We start from the raw sequence: 17304 nt of genomic DNA, 5'->3' as shown, positions 1-17304 counted from the left end.
AAACAGGTGTACTAAGTACTAAGGTGTACTACATGGAGAGGAACGTTTTAAAGCAGCAACGAAACAGTAATACCATCTCAGCTGTGATCCTTTACAAAATGACTGCCATGGTGCAGCTGGTGTAAAATCGGTTCCTTTTCCTTCTCATAGAAAAGAAGGTTTTGTTTTAATAAGTTAGCAACGTTTAAGAAGAAAGTGCAATATATATATATATATATAAAGTAATATACTCTAATGGAATTATTTGTGCTAAACAGAGAGAAGAGAAAAAAGAATCATAGAATGGTTTGACTCAGAAGGAACCCCCAAAAGCCACCTGTTCCCACTGCCTGCACAGGGACACCCACAGCTCCAGCAGTGCTCACAGCCCCATCCCCTGAGCGTGGCTGTGTGCGGGGATGGGGCACCACCACCTCTCTGGGCACCCTGTGCAGTGCCTCACTGCCCTCAGTGTAAATACTCCTTTATATCCAACTTAATTTCCCCTCTATTAGTTTGAAGCCATTTCCCATTCTCCTATATATACTATATACAGCATATACAGAACTTGGGTTGCTACAAGCAGATTTTTGTGTTTAATACTTGAATTTTAAAAAATAAATTTTCCTTGAATGGCATGACTTAGAGTTTTCACAAGTTAGATGGTAATGTAATTGCAGGCTAACAAATAGGAGACCAATACATCAGCAAATGCTTTTTTATTTTATTATATTGCATCTTAAAAAACTGTATGAAATTATTGGGTTTACACACTTCTTGGAATCAGGTGCTACTATTAAAGTCCATGTTCCTGGCTGTCTTAAAAATAAGATCTGCTCTCACGTGCTCAGATTCAGGGCTCTGTACAGTGCCTGGCTGTCCCAGCTTCATATGGAGCAACAATTATCACAGTAATGAATGCACTCAGCCCACTTGCTGTAATTCTGTCTCCTGTCATTAATACAGTAAATAACCAGACAGGGAGTCCTGTCTGAGGATAAAAATAAAGGCTGTGCCAAACTCGAACCATATGCAAGTTGCTGTTCGGTCCCCAACAGCTCGCATGGCAGATAATGTCGCCTTTGTCTCGCCTTTCATTCTGTTTGTAAAATCTCCATTTCCACGGCAGGTGGCCACATCCCCTCCCCCCAGCCTGGAGCAGAGTCCCCAAAGAGCCCGAGCGGAGAACATGAGGAAAGCTTGGTTCTAAACAGGAGAAATTCCTCCACACCTCACAGCAACGCTGCAAACCCAAAGATAAAAGCTGATCAGATAGGAAGATGTTGTTTGTGTCCCAGGCGGTTTGCAGCCCATTAAGGAGCTGCTCCAGGAATAAGATGCATGTGATATGGCAGCAGGGCTTGGGGACGCTGGAGCCGTGTCACAGCACAGGGCTCACAAGTTGGTGAGATATGCAATGGGGACACATGGAGTGCATCACCCAAGGAACCACTCTTGGGTATACTGGGATTACTGCACCGATTTCACAGTCTTTAAAGCTGACCTTCAGAAGGACAAATGAGGAAAAAGAAGCAGGATATTCTGCTCTGAGTGTTTCAGAATAAGAAATGCAGGTCTTGGCTGTGTGTCTGGGAGGATGAATAGAAAACAAGCAGGTTTAACACCAGCAGGGCCAACAAAAAGGCACGGGGCTGTCTGACATGGGCAAATGATTTTTCTTTTGAGTGTTTTTTGGTCTGATAACTGCAATTTATGTCAAATATCTGGCAAAGTGTACAATAGTGGAAAGGAAAACTCTCGCATCAGCTGCAAAAAGCCTCCAGCTATTAAAAGCTGCTCCTCATTTAACCAGACCACGCACTGTACAGTAGACACACTGACAGTCCCGTGCAAAGTAAGAAGGTTCCAGTGTTGCTCTAAGCAAAGCTCCAATAGATTGAGCAGGATGATACCACAGCTGTGGGACATCCCCATCATCTCCTGTCTGAATGGTACAGTCCTCTCTGAATGGTACTATAACACATCAAAGCCAAACTGATATTACTTCCTTTTGCCCTGTGTTCTCACCAGACATAAGATGTGGAAGGAATTAATTACAGCTGATTAAAAATTAAATCCTCTGTCTTGCCTTTGGTTACTGTATTTCTCTCTCTGACTCAGAACATGCAGCTTAATGCTCCGTTACGCTCTGCCTCTGTTCCCTTTTACTTGTGAATAACTTGCTTACTTCTTGGCTTCAGCACTGGGCTCTGTCATTTGGTGCTCGCAGTGCCAGCTGCTCAGCCCTTCCAACCCAGACTGCCGGGGTCCCTTCCAACCCAAGCCATTCTGTGATTCTATCATTCTGTAAGTGGAAAGCTTGCCAGGTAGATCACAAGAAGTTCTCAGTGCTATTCATTCACCTACAAGCTCTAGATAGAGAACATCCAGGCTACATGTAGGTCTGTCCTATAAAACCACCACCAGGTTCTGTGATGAGGTTTGATGGAGATCAAGTCTGTGACCACCATTGGAACAGGCCAGCTTCGGAACCTTTGAAGCATTCAGAAAGACTAAAACGGACTATTTAAGAAAACAGTCTGTGTTAATCATGCAAGATATCTACAGAGGTCTTACAGAGCTTTCCCTGGAAGTTTTGCTACAATTTACGGCAAGAGAAAGTCATAAGCAGAAACCTGAAAGCGTGCATCTTCATTGCAAGAGCTGTTAGGAACCTTTGACTGTTATCATCCTGCTGGAAAAAAAAATCAAGTGGTTTGAACCTGGAGTTCCATCTGTCACCACCTCTGTCAAGACCTCATTAGCATGCAAGTGAGATGTCACTCAGTCACAGCTTCCAAGAAATTTCCTTGTCAAAGTCCACCAAACTAAATTACTCAGTAGAGAGGGAAAATGCACATTTATGAACATACAGGCTACACGTTGAAGGCTCATTGTCCAAGATAAATGCAGTTTTGCACCGCTGAGTTTTTTAAGTGAGTCTAGATATTTTTTGATTGAATTATATCAGCTGTGTGCTTTACAAAATTATTATTTCGAAGTCATTCTACCACCACCTAACCTGTGGAAATGCATTACTTAAATACTTGCTAATGCAGTTAATAGAAATTGGAAGTACACCTCTAGCTGCTAATACATCTATTGCTACAGCCACTAATAGTTAAAGTTACCTGGGTATCCATCTTGAATGCTGTTAAAGTCAGCTGATAACAATTATTCCAGCTAAACCATTCAAAAGGTGCTTTGAACTTGTTTATGGTCCTTCGTCACACTGTGCAGCCAGGTAGGAGGCTATGTTCTCACCTGAACAGAATACCATCAATAATTTAGAGTGTGAGTCAGGGACTTTGTCCTATGGCACTTGCATACGCATCATGGCCACTTTTCCAAGATAAGAACTAGAAACTGTATCTTCCTTGAGATTACATTGCAGACGCCAGTGATCTTTGATTAGTTGGTATAAGTGTTTTATGTTAATTACAAGCTACCAAAATAAGTGACTGCATTTATCTGCTGTATTAAAACAGCAGTCAGCCCAAACCAGGACTTTGCTGACTGAATGGTGGGTGCTCACCTGCATGTTGAGAGACCTGGAGGTCAGAAGATGTAGGAGAGGCCTAAGCTGGAAGCCCTAAGGTTAATAATGTATATTCCCTTGCTATAGTATCTCTTTTCCCAGGTTGAGGCTAAGACGTGCTTAAAAATTAAAAGTGCAGATATCCCACAAAGGAGGAGCAGATGCTAAGACTACGCATTCATCTTTAATGTGATTCCAACTCAGAACACCTATTTTGCTAACTTTCTTGCATTACTGCAGCCTCTGTGATCTTTAACCCCACCATAATAATAATAATGTTATTCCTTAAATAAAACAGAATCAGAATAATTTTATAAAGAAGGAGTATCTGACACTAACATTCACATATTTTCTTCAGGTTTTTTTTTTCCTTTCTTTCTTTCTGCAGGGCCCTGATGGTGCAGCCAGATCCTGAGGAAAGGCACTCCTACCTCTGCTGCCATCCTCGCAGTGCTGTCCTCACACTCCATCCCACAGACTGATGAAAAATTGGTCCACAAACTTCTATTGATTTCTACAGCTGTTTAAATAAAGAGAAAGAGAGAACATTTGCAATTTTTTTTAGGTTCACCCAGCTCAATTCCCATTACAAATAATGTGGGACATCGAAAGGCCATGTGCATACTTGTGTGGTGTCCATGCTCCCACAACAAAGAAGCAGCATGCATAGATATGTAGAGCAAGGAAGTATGAGTACTAACATCAGAAAACTGAGCAGCAGCAAAGGCAACTCCAGCAGTCCTGACTGAATGCTGGAGCTTCTGTGCACATTTGCTTTACAGGAAATACTAACAAATACTGGGAAGACACTCTGTTTATTACTTTGAGCACATTCCAGGAAAGGAAAATAAAAAATTGATCATAGTATGACAGTACAGTACATAGCATGGCAAGCACAATAATTTGTTATATTGATTTCAGTGTAGAAACCACAAATTCATTCATTTATAAATACACGAGTGAACATGAGTGGAAAACTGAATGTTTTAAGGGGTGGAAAAAGAAAGTATACTCATGCTAAGACAAACTCTTGGAAGCAAATGCCTACAGCTGCTGAGCCCTTGCAATCACTTATCTGCTGACAAAAGCTTTTGTGCTCATCCTCATCCCAATGCCCCCTATATAGACGAGGCTGTATACTTTCAGTAAAATAAACTGCACAGTTATTTTAAGGTGCAGTGGTGCTGTTACCTTGACCACCAACAAAAGCACTGTTACTCTTTCAGACAGTTACAACTTTGAAGTTGCCACCAGCCCTAATACCATATGGACCTTTCAAGACATCCATTCTCGGTAAGGAATGCTGAGGAACTACATACAAAGGAGGATAAAGATGACATGGAATTAAAGAATAGAAGGCAATACTGCTCTTTGCAGCCTTAAGAATTTAACCCAGAATTCTGCATCACTTCAGCATTCACACGGATAGAAGCAGAGACGAGAACGTTGTACTGCTTTCCCCTTTGCACCACGGAGCGATGGGTCCACTTCTATGGACAGTCCATGGAGGTGTCTCACACCAGAAACCATTCAGTGTGATCTGCTCTTCCTCAGCCACACTGCACCTGGGTAACTGGCCTCATTACAGAGGAATATTTTAGCAGTCAGACGTGGCTTCATGCTACAGTACCTTTGTGCAGACAGATCACCTTTAACGATTATTTATTTCAGGAGTTCAGATTCCTGCCTTCCTGTGACATGATGAATGACTTTTAAGTAACATAATATCTGGTTTCCTCTTCTTTCACACACCCATTTCATTGCCAGTTGTCTTCAGTGACCAGATCTAGGATTGTTTGCAGTCAAATCAAATGGGAAAGAGAAACTCTTTACCACATGCCCAGCCTCCTCTTGTTCATTTTTAATTGAATTCTTGCTTGTTTTAAAATCGCTATCAATTATTCACTCCTGAACTTATTAACTCTGAACATCACAAGTAATAAATAGGACTGCTCTACTGTTCAGTCAGAAGTACCAGAGCCTCTCTCCTCATTGCTGGGCACTGAGAAAGACATCCTGGCCTTTCAGACCAGCACTCACTCCTCTCTTTCATCTCCAGCTTTAACACTTGAAAAGAGTATTTTTTTTTTAATGAGCTAAATTAAATCCTTGATGTTTTGTTTATAACCAACACTCGTTCCCAAGCCAGCAGGGAGGAAACGAACAAAGCAGTAAAACAACAAAAACAACAACAAAAACCCAACAGAGAGAACGGGAGATAATTTGATCCCAGTAACGCAGAACAAAACTGAAACCTGCGCGCTCTGTGTGATCTCAAAACCTCTCTGCACTGCACGCTGACAGCATTCGTACCATCACAGGAGATCAAGCATTTCAAGATGCAAGGCTCTTCTGTCAAATCAGATTCAAATACATTATTCTCACGTTGCATCCAAGGCCCAGCACTGCTGAGTGGAAGGTGTGCCATCTGCATACACACACACAGCCATCACTAGGCCTCAGGTGGGCACAAGGCTTCAACCACTGCAGGCCCTCACGTAGGCAAAAAAAATTACCAAAAAAGCAATGTTGTGGGTTGACTGGAGCGCTGAAAAATGCACGAGATAATTAATTTAACAACTATACAAGTAATTTTTTTTAGCTTTATTCTGTTAGCAATGGAGGGGGTGGCATGTGAAGCAGCTGGAAGGGGCCAAGGTGCTCCCTGGGCTGGTGTTTCTTGTCACTAGAAGCAGACCCAATAATAACTGGGAATGTTGAATCAATTTCTTGTGATTTAATAAATGCATTTGTAATTTACCAACCTGTGGAGCTTATGACTGCACAGAAAGAGGACTGATAGAGGAGTTCAGACCTGGATGCAGCCCTGCTCAGCCACAAGCTGCTGGTGTGCATTTACCAGAAATTGCCTTCTGTGCACATGATAATGCAGTACAAAGCAAACCTGTTTTAAAGCAAACAAACACAGAAGCTAGCCTGCTTTCTAAGGCCTGAGCTGCTTAGGTCTACCTCATCTCAGCCTTCCCACAGCATTATACTGTATATATCACATAAACACACCCTGAGAGCTTCACTTTCACGTCTATAAAACACAACTAACAGTGCTTCCTTTTCCTTGCATGGCTTCTGTGGATATTCAGACACATACTGTTGTGCAATGCTAATGTGTAAGAAAGCAATTAAAAATGCCAAAGATAGATAGAGGGCTCCTAGGAGAATGTAAAGCTGTAAAAAATCTATTTCAAACTCACTTCTCATGCAGGTCACTAAATCTGTGCCTATAATATTAGGAGTGTGCTGGCTAACTGGCCACTAACTATACAAAAGCCTTTTCTCTCCAAGTTCAATCAAAAGGACAACAGCATATGACAGACCCCTTGTATCTTTTGGTATTTTAGCCTGTCACAGCAGGGACCTCCTGCAGTGCTAGGAAAAGAAGGTTTTTTTGCTGGCCAAGCTAAAGCTAACAAAAATACCTAATGAGTAGAGGAGCTGAGAGACTTGTGCATTTAGCTACGTCTAAAGTAGCATGTGCACACTGAATGCAGGCATAAAAAATTAATTCCAGAGATCCTATCAGATATACTTTCAAGTGACTGTTTGGAAGAAAAAAATACTATTTTCTGTAACTGGTTTTGCTTGAATTAAACATTTTTTTTGGAGGGGAATATATGCAATCACCACATCCATCTACAAAAAGGGAAAGAGAACTTTTGCCCTTCACCCTGAGCATTAACAGTGCCATATGTCTTGCAGGATCCTGGTGTGACTGTTCACCTCCTCCCTCTAGCACTGGCCTCTCTCCCTGTTGATTCTCTCCACCCCTCTCACCTGTACCACAGTTTCTCACCATCCCTGCCAACTTTCCCCTAATGTGGCATGAAGCCAGATGAGGCTGGTGGACCTTAGGGCACACCGTGTGCTCTGGTTTGAGAATGCAGTGGAGATGCTGCAGGTGGGAGAGGTATGTGACAGTATGTCCCCCATTAGGGATACCTGAGTTTCACATCAGGCTTTCAGTGCAGAAAATATTCCCTACTGTTGCTCTAAAATGTAACGTGTATCCTTTCAAACAAAATAAGCTGGGGAAAAAAAAAAGAAGTCAAACGGCATCTACCAGCAGAAAGGAGCTTCATTCCATAGGAGGAATTAAGGTAGAGCAGAGCTTTCATCTGTGATGGCACCTTTGTTCCAAAACAAGCTGAGCATGGAAAAAGAGCTAGAGCTTCTGTTCAGAATCAAAGTGTAACGTGCTTCAGAAGAAACTTTACAGGCAGTCAAGAGAAGGCATAATTGACATCTAGGTCCAGGATGGATGCCTATGCATGAGCCAAGGAGAGCAGTTAGAAAGGTGCGGTCACTATATAAACATTGGGTAATCCTTGTTCTTCTTCTCCAGGACAAACTCAGCCTATAGATTTGATGACAAAATTTCCATGACTAAGTAGCTGTTAATTAAATGCATAATATATAATTATTACATGCAATATGCCTGAGCTCTTCAGGCATATTTACTGGTGTTCCAAACAGGATACGTGTTTGGAATCAGTTTGATTCTGTTTGTCATGTCCCTTTAGAGTGGTTGTGTAGTTTATTTATCCTTCAGGCAAACCTGAAGAGGAAGCTCAAGCAAATGCAAATATATTAAAGGAAATGTACTTTGAAAGAAGTATCTATCAACCTCTCCCATTTAAGGGAGAATCCAATATTTAATCAAAGTCTTCTGTAATTAGGAAACTTGGTTCCACAGTCATTAATCCAAAGAGGAGCATCACTGATGGATTTGTTGCTTGAATGAAGTATTCTGGCAAAGCCAAAGATTCAATAAAAATTGATGTTGTCTTGCAGCCCACTACTGACTCACTATTTGCTGCAAAGAAAGAGCACAGAGAAGGATTTTACGAACCCTTGTATGACTTAGGACTGCTAGAGCAGGGGTTGTGAGACTGACTCCTACAGTATGGATTGGCATGTTCCTTCCTAATGAAAATTCAGTTTATGATCATTGATAATATCTAAAGCAACATGCATCTGTGTGACAAAATGGTTAAATTCCTTCCTTCTTCTGGGGTTGTCTTTACAGAAAAACGCCACCTGATAATGACAAAAATGCTGGCTTTATGATAGAAAGAGAAGAGATGCTCTGTTGCAATGTGGTAATAATGCCTTTGTTCAGGGTTACACAGACAACTTCATTTTAAAGTTCTAAATAGAATTTCCAGTGAGGAGTTTGGGGGAAAAAATAGGAGTTTCTTATATTTGCATGACCAGTGACAAATCTGTTTAAAACAGGGTTGGGTTTATAGGAGAATAAGGAGTTCTTCATCAGCCCCTCATGCCTCTGTTTTCAAGTTCTGCAGAGTAGTATACATAGCAATAAGGTACAACAGGTGCATGATCGGGTCAGATTCTAATGTATGTATGTATCATCATGCAACAGACAAGTTTTACCTAACGCAAAGCTCAAAGCAATAAAATTATGTGAAAGTGAAGCCTGGAATAAAAAACTCTTGTTTCATTAAACTTAAAATACAATTTGACTCTGCCGTGCCAATGTATATGAGCTATCTGCATTAAATTGTGTTTAATTTAACTCTAGAACTATAGGGCCCAATTAAAAATAATGAGGCCTGTCTCCAACTGTCAGGCTCAATTAGAGATAATGGGAACTGATAGTTCCTGGAATAGATTCATTTTTGTCTGATAGACGAACTAGGGCAGGGGTCTTGGCAGGGGTCATTGGAATAGACCTGGCAACAAAACATGGGTCACTCAAGCTTAAGGAGTCTTAAGGAACCTAGTTATTAAATAAGGAAGTAGGAAGTAAATCAAATCCAAAAGCACATGAATAACCCCAATAGATTCTCTTTTTCTGCTAAACGTGCATATATTGCAATTCATCTAATCATTAAGCTGCCCATTTTAAACCACAAAATATGTACCACAGAAAGGCTAAAACTGACGAGATGAAAGAAGAACTAGAAAATAAGTGCCCAGCTTATTTAAGAGTGCAAGAGGATCAGTATTTTTCCAATGTGATGCTCCAAACATTTTACTAAAATGGCAAAGGATTTATTTTACTTAAATATTATAAAAACTAAAGCCAGGAAAGAATATTTGGATGTATTAGGAAACCCAGCTGTATTGACAGATGTTACTTATGACGAGCAGATTACTTCCTCTTCAGCCCCTGCAACAAACATAGAAAAACGTGTCAGCTTCTGCTGAGCACTTTCAGAGATGTAATTGAACAGTCAGGCAAATTCAGAAACGCGCCTGTGAGGAACGAAGACATGTGTCCTTGAGGAAACATGAATGGATGATATGGCTCGTGACAACTTTTAGGCACTAGACAGTAGCTGTCATTTTAGATGAGTAATTAATCTTGAACTGAGAGGGAGATGTGGAGCACTGTTGGCTGTTTATTCGGCTAGAATGACAGCCAGTGTCTGTTAGCACCGCCTGTACCCTGCCTGGAATCCGTAACCTCTCCGAGGCAAAGCTTCCCTGTGCATCCATTGTCAACAGCAATGACTCTGAAGTTCGTGTTGGGCAATGCTGACGTGCTGTGCCTTGGCTTGCCTTTTGTTTCTGTGTGAAGACACTTTTTTAATCTAATGATATCTTTCTCAATGTCTAATGATGCTCGTGCTATGTGCTGCTGATGGCATTTTATCCTCTGTTCCCCTCCCCCTTACATGTATGGGCCTGCAAAGTCATGCTTTGCATTTTAAATCTGTTCTCTGGGACTCCCAAAGAAAGAAAGAAGGGTTGAGCATTTGAGCTTCCCCACAACACGACTTACTCTTTGTGCTGAAAGAATGTGCAAATTTATAATTGGGCATGTTATTTTTCTTCATACTTCCCTTCTTGTATGCTAAGAACCTCGATAAAGGACTCTCTACAGCCACTGCAGAGCACCATGTCACTACCAGGCAGCACAGTGCTACTGGCACCACAAAGTTTTGTTCCCTTCTCCCATTGTCTTTCCTTGGTTAAATGCACTGGCTATGGGTGACAACCTCCTTGGCTTGGTCCATACTACTCACTGGCTATAGTAGATGGGAATTAACACATACAAGGAGGATCTTTGGAGCCTGCCTCACGGTTGTCTGCATTCGTGTAACATCTGGAAGGACTGGGCATAGATGTCAATTACCATCCTTAGTAGTGACATAGTGTTAAAAAACAAAAGTACATGTTTACTAGAGTCTGAAGTATGCCCAGCTCATGTCATACAGCACATGGGAAAACAGAAGTACTGAGATTCTGGAGAATTCTGTTATCTGTAGCAGTATGTCATCTGCACTCAGCTCGAGAACCTCAGGAAGAAGATGATTTTCCACAAGCAACACTATACATATACATGTGTACATAAAGGAATGTATGTATATGTGCAACTTTAACCCACAGAAAGCATTACTACCCACAGTTATTGTTGTACCCCTCAGCTGGAAGAATCAAACGTTTTGTTAGCTTCATTCTCAGTTGAGCTTTATGACTTTGGTCAATGCCAGGAGGTAAATTCTGTGAAATTCTCATCTCTCTCTGTCTCGGTCTCATCTTGTAAGTCTCAGTTTTCTTAAGTGTTAACGATTAGATTTGTGGAAGCAAGCCAAGCTGAATTCATCTAATTACATTTTTCTTTTCTGTAAGGAAATTTCATTTCTTTTTCCTTCTTTGCAGCAGCAAATTATGATGATATTTTTGCATTTCTACAGCATCTTCTATCAAAGTCTCTGAAAGTTTTATAAAAAAGCTAACGGAGCCCCACCACGGTAATAGCAGACATTGTTGGGTCTACAGAAGAATTAACCAAGCCATGGCTCACCACATCATGCTACTATTTATTTTATTTTGCAGAACTCAGCCAATCAGTCATTTCAGTGATTAATTCCAAATAACAAATTTTTGAGGAAATGAAATTTTCATTTTCAACACCACATGGTAAATTTGTTTCTAGTTCTGTTGTTCCTAACTTGGATGTCTAACTCAGTCCAAGACTCGGTGTCCAAAAGTTTATGACACAAGCTGAAATAATGAGTTACTGCCTTAATTAGCAAAGACATATAGAAAATGTGGAAATCTATGACTGTGCAAGATTACACACGTGGTCAATGACGGTGTTAAGAAAAGAGATGTATTGCCCAATAACCAATTTGGACCCATATATTTTGCATATTTTCTTCAAAATTGCTTTTCTCACACAGAACATAAATGAAAAAGAATGAATCTGATCTCTCAGAGTATCTGTACTCAATATTCACAGGAAAGAATGAGGAAGTGAAAATAATGATGAGAAACAGCATTTGGATTAGATTTCTTTTTTTAAACCTTCTCTTCAAATGAAGAGAATGAACCCCAAGTATTATGCACTAAAAGACATTCTGCAAACACTGTGAAATTCCTTAGTTTTTAGAGCACACTAAAATGTATTTTGCAATTTGAGGAAGTCAATTTTTGATCACATTTGTATATTAATGGTTAAAATCCAACAGCGCATTCTAATCTGAGCCCTGTGTGATAAAACAAATGGCTTCACACAATGGTGCACACCAAAATGAAAAAAACCTTAATCAAAGATACAGATCTATACACAAAACAGTGCCTAAGCAAGTCCTTCTGATTACTCTGTATATTCAACTTCAAAGTTTCTTAGAGTGTTTTAAAATTTACTGAGGGCATTTGTAGTCATGAAGCACTGACACACGACATGAACACTGACAGTGCTAGGTGTGCCAGTGCTATGAATGTGACAAAATGACAGAAGGCAGGAAAAGCAGATTTAATGTCAGAACTTCACACTCACGTGACTCTGAATGATTTTCACTTCACCCAGTGGCACAGTGCCACAATGGAGAGCTGCTTCTTTTTCTAAAATCACATTCACAGAAGAATACATGGTTTAAAATTCATGCATAGGAAACAGCTGAAATAATCCACGAGACTGGCAACCAGCTAAGGCAAGCATGAATACATCAACCTTCCATTTGCCAAGTTGGCCAGGAATAGTGTTCTGATGCTGAGTGAGAGAAAAGGAAATCAGTTCTCCATGTGGTTGCAAAACAGTGCTACATGTTTACATAGCACTGAAATCAAGCAAAGCCAAGTGCCAACTGCTAGATTTCACGTGTATTACATCCAACATAATCTTATATATGGTTAATTCTGCCTCCCTGGTGAAACCAGATTCTTTTGACTTCAGCAGCCTGGACTGGACCCTTGGTTTGTTTTCAGTTTCACACTAAAATCAGCCTGCTGTAGCTTGATGCTATAATCCTACAGAGCTCGGTGTGCCTGACTTTCTTCAGTGGGTGCATCTTCAGAATCGATTTCTATTGCACCACAGAACTGCCCTTAATTTGGTATAAAAAGTGAGATGTTGTCATCACTTAAAGCTGAAGACTGTCACCACTAGAAAATCCAAACGTTTATCTTACAATGGCATTTGAAGAGGTTCTGAAATACAAAGAAACTCAGCAGGCAGTCGATGAATTCCCCCCGGCCCCACAAAAACATGACAGAGGAAAGAGAAGGAGACACATAATTCATCTTGAAGATACCGGAGGTTTTCTTTTTTTTCCTGCTGAGTTGGTCTACTTTGGAACAAGCTACACCGGAGCGCATCGCAGCGCTGAGGCACTCCCCATCATCCATTTGGTCAGCTAGGTACTGTAGCAGAAGCTGCCAAACAATTGGTTTATTCTCTTGTGATAGTAACCCAGGAAACAAATCTATGATGACACTGTTACATGCATTCGTGAACTTCGTGGCCTTGTAGGTCACTGGACAAATCTCTCTAAACTGAACTGTTGACAGTTCTTTGCAGGGTTCCCCACAGGAAACTGAAGGTTAATTGACCATTCTTTCAAACCATGAAATGCTTTTGAAAATGTTAGTTTTAAGTCCCGTAGCCTAAAATCTGATGAAACAGCGTAACTGTGCTGTAGTGTCTTGTAATTACTGGAAATTTAAAATTATGGTCATGGAAGGTGCAGAAATGGCTTAATTAGATTCCCGTGTCACATAAACATGAAATAATGCTCATCTAAATTGTGATTTTGTTTAGAACGGAGATGTTGAGGTAGCAAGACACCTGCCAGAGAAGCTGTTATAATAGAAGTGACTTCTTCTTGATTATGTTAATTTGGTGATGGCCTTATTAAGAGAAGGACTCTTATATCTTTAGTCTTAGATCCTTAGAAAAATATGCACATGTTTATCTCACGTGGATAATCTCACTGACCTCGTGGGAACTATCACAGTTTGTATCTGCAGGACTCCTGCACCTGGAAAGTTACACTGGTGGAAACATCTGCAGAAATCCCAGCATGAATAACTGAAATAAAAGCAGATCTGATTTTATGAAGTATAATACAAGTGACAAATCACTTACATGACCACTTAAGATTTGCAGAAGCTACAAAGAAAACAGAAATCTGTGACTTCGTCTTGCAGAGGCTGAAGACTGAGCTGTGCCTCCAGCTGAGGCAGCAAACAGCCACTGAAAGACAGAAGTTCCCAAAGGACTCACGTACACAACTTCATGTTCGTTGCTTCTGTGACAAAACGTTGTGTATTCACAGCAGAAAAGCAGAGGTTTCCATTCTTCTTCTTTCCAATCTTTCCACATACAAAGAGGAAAATCCTTACGTGAGTATAGGTATAGATAAAAGCATTTCTTGTGATTATCTGTGCAATGCAATCCATGGAGATTTGATGGAAACTATTAGGAATATTATTTTAGAAAAGCTCGTGACTATGGGGAGGAAACAGACTAGATCTACATGTAATTCTCTCCACTGTTCTTTGGCTGTAAAAAGAGCAATAAAGAGATTAAAATGGACTATTTTGCTGCAGCCTCTTTCCATAGCTAACTACAGTTATACATGGCATACGTCAGCCAGTAGCATATTTGAATAAACAGTGGGTGTTAAAAATGTACACTTTCTACCCCAAGGTGCAAAATAAAAGCATTAACAGGTATGCTTACATAATGCAAGGATTTGGCTTAGCTTCACAAATTCAGGCTTTCAAAACTCAGAGTACAATGGGTTTTTATCCCAACTTTTCACACTGATGTATTTTCATCAAATATCAAAGTTCTGACACTATTACCTTCCAATGGTACTGGTTGTTACACACACCACAATATCTACAGATGATAGAATAGCAGTTTTAGCCTCAGTCCTGATTTTGATAATTTCTATAGTCTCATATTAGATCCCATATCACTGAAAGTAACAATTTTGCTGGAAGCGAAGTAGATATGTATGAAAGCTACATTTCTCAGAGATTACTCTCTTGTTAATGAGATTTGGAGGGTTAAAATTCGCTAACAAGCTGTGATAAAGGCCATTACAATGGACATTAGAAGTGATGGAAAACACATCAGCCAATCAGAATTCTCTCGTCATAACACTTGCTCCATAATATCGTGTATAACTGCACAATTACACTATCTATAAACAATGTTTTGCCCCTAAATAGATGCGTATCAAGGCAAAATACTGCTGTATTCACTCACAAAGATAAAACTGTGCTATGCTTTGGTTTAAGTGGATAAATTATGAACAGACTGTCAGTGTTTGTGTTTCCTAGTGGACTCCTTTTGTGACTTTGCCAGCTCTTAAAATGCAGATAATAATGGCTCTGTATTCTATGTTACAGTGGATGTAGAAGCCCCAGGCCCATCCACTCAGCTGTCATTAGAAATACAGCAGAGACATCATCTCAGCCTCAAAAAATATAACTTTCAAATGCATAGCTTCATTTAGCACCTTGGAGTAAACATAAGACACATCTAAGTACAAGAAGGATGGTGGCAAGCTGAGCAGTTATATCTCCAATTTTTTCCTAAACTCCAGAATTATTCAGTAATATGCTGTCCTAAAAAATTACATCTTAATGCATCAACAAAAAAACAGAATTAAAATAATAGCAATAATAATAAATAAAATGAAGTTGGGCTACCAGCAAAGCTTCTCCTTCTGATGACACACTTTACCCTAACTAACTTGGACACAGAATTTTTAGCAGCAAAGGCATTTAAAAATGAGCAAGTCAGGCACTAGGACCTCCAGAATGTTTCCCTTACCTTCGCCATGAGGAAGGGCCTTTTTGTCCGTTACATCCATGCATGTAATCAGTGATTGTGCCTATTGTCAAACTCAGATTCACCATCTGTACGCTCCCAAGTGGCCAGACGAGTGCTAAAACCCCATCCCTATGGGCTTAATCTGCAATTTCACACTAAATGATTTTTAAGTGTAATTTGTTACAATACAGTATTCTAAAAGAAATTAAAAAAAAAAAAAAAGAAAGAAAGGAAAACGACAACAAACGGTCAGTGCTTTTGCACTGTAATGAGAGGAGGAAGCTTGTAAAGTTCCTGTGTTAAAATGGGTTTTACAGAATCCACTTTCACATTAGTTTCATTTAGACATGAAAAGATCTTGGTAACCGCAATAGCTGCTTTTTATTTCTGAGGGAAAGAATACAAAACCAAACCCAGAATCTGTGCACTGAACAGGGGATGAAGGATAAAAAAAGTCCCCTTGTTCGGGGACTGAGAATTTGCACAGTGAAGTTTGCAGTTTGTATTACAATTTGTAATTACAATTTGTATTACAAATAGAATATTTGAGTTTTATATGAGGAGGGATGAACTGTAAAAGCACCGAGTAGATAAAGGAGGGCAAAAGAATCCACTCTTCCACATAAAACAAAGCTGGCTTTAAGCGTGCAAGAAAATGTCTCCTTTTTTAAGAAGCACTGAGTGCTTTGAGAAGCACCTCTTTTCACCAAGTAGAGGGCACTGATCTTGATTCACACAATTATTTCCTCAAAACATTTCAGATGCTTGGCCAAGATGGAAGAAAACTGTAATCAGAAAACATGCCATGTGAGCAGTAAGAGACCGGGGGTCAGGACACGTCAATGTCCTTGTACCAAAATGATGTATTAACATGGAGCAGTTTTTCAACCCTGTTGTCTTCAATGTAGCAACTGTGGCTCCCAGACCAAGCAGGTGTGACGTAAGGGAAGCACTTTGATTTTAAAGCCTGACCACATGGAATACAGAAGTCATCGAAGTCTTTGCAGAGTTATCCTAAATCTTGGCTTTTGAGGGTTCCACAACTCTCTCTTAATCATCTGAAGTACACTTGAGAGTGGGGAAAATAAAACAAAACCATTTTATGGTGACTTCACTTCATAGCAAAATGAATTCAGTTCAACGTCCAAAGCAAGCTACGACAGTTCAGATGATAATTCACAGAAATTAAAGCTAATTTTAGGATAAATTCACAGACAAGGAAGTGAGTGCCTTTACAAAGTGAATTCCTTGCTTCTCTTTGTAGTTTTCTTTCACTATCTGTTTGCTACAGAGCAGTTACTCCAGAGAAGGAAAGAATTTAACTGCTGAACGTTGTGTTATTTTAGAGGTCCCGTGTGAAAACTTCCTTCATAACATCCAACCACAATCCTTCTTGTTGCAACTTGCTAAGCACTCCTTTCCATGTTTGCAGAAGTAAGCCCTTCATCCCTTCACATTTCAGTTTAAACTCCCCTAGCGAGTAAGATGGGTTATGAACCACCTTCCTGCTCCATACCTGTTGTAATCCGGCCCTCGGAAGCAGGAGGGGCGCAAATCACCTGCACGAGGGAATCGCATCAGGTGTACTGCCAGTATTTTGACAACATTTCCTGGGATTGTCCCTCTGATGGTCTGCTGTGACAGGACGAGGGGAAACGGCTTCAAATTAAAAGAGGGGAGATGCAGATCGGAAAGAAGGAAGGCGTTTTCGCACCGAGGGCGGTGAGGC

The sequence above is a fragment of the Meleagris gallopavo genome, chromosome 17 (genome assembly GCF_000146605.3).
Source record: "Meleagris gallopavo isolate NT-WF06-2002-E0010 breed Aviagen turkey brand Nicholas breeding stock chromosome 17, Turkey_5.1, whole genome shotgun sequence".
NCBI classification, from domain to species: Eukaryota; Metazoa; Chordata; class Aves; order Galliformes; family Phasianidae; genus Meleagris; species Meleagris gallopavo.
This window is presented reverse-complemented; position numbering follows the sequence as displayed.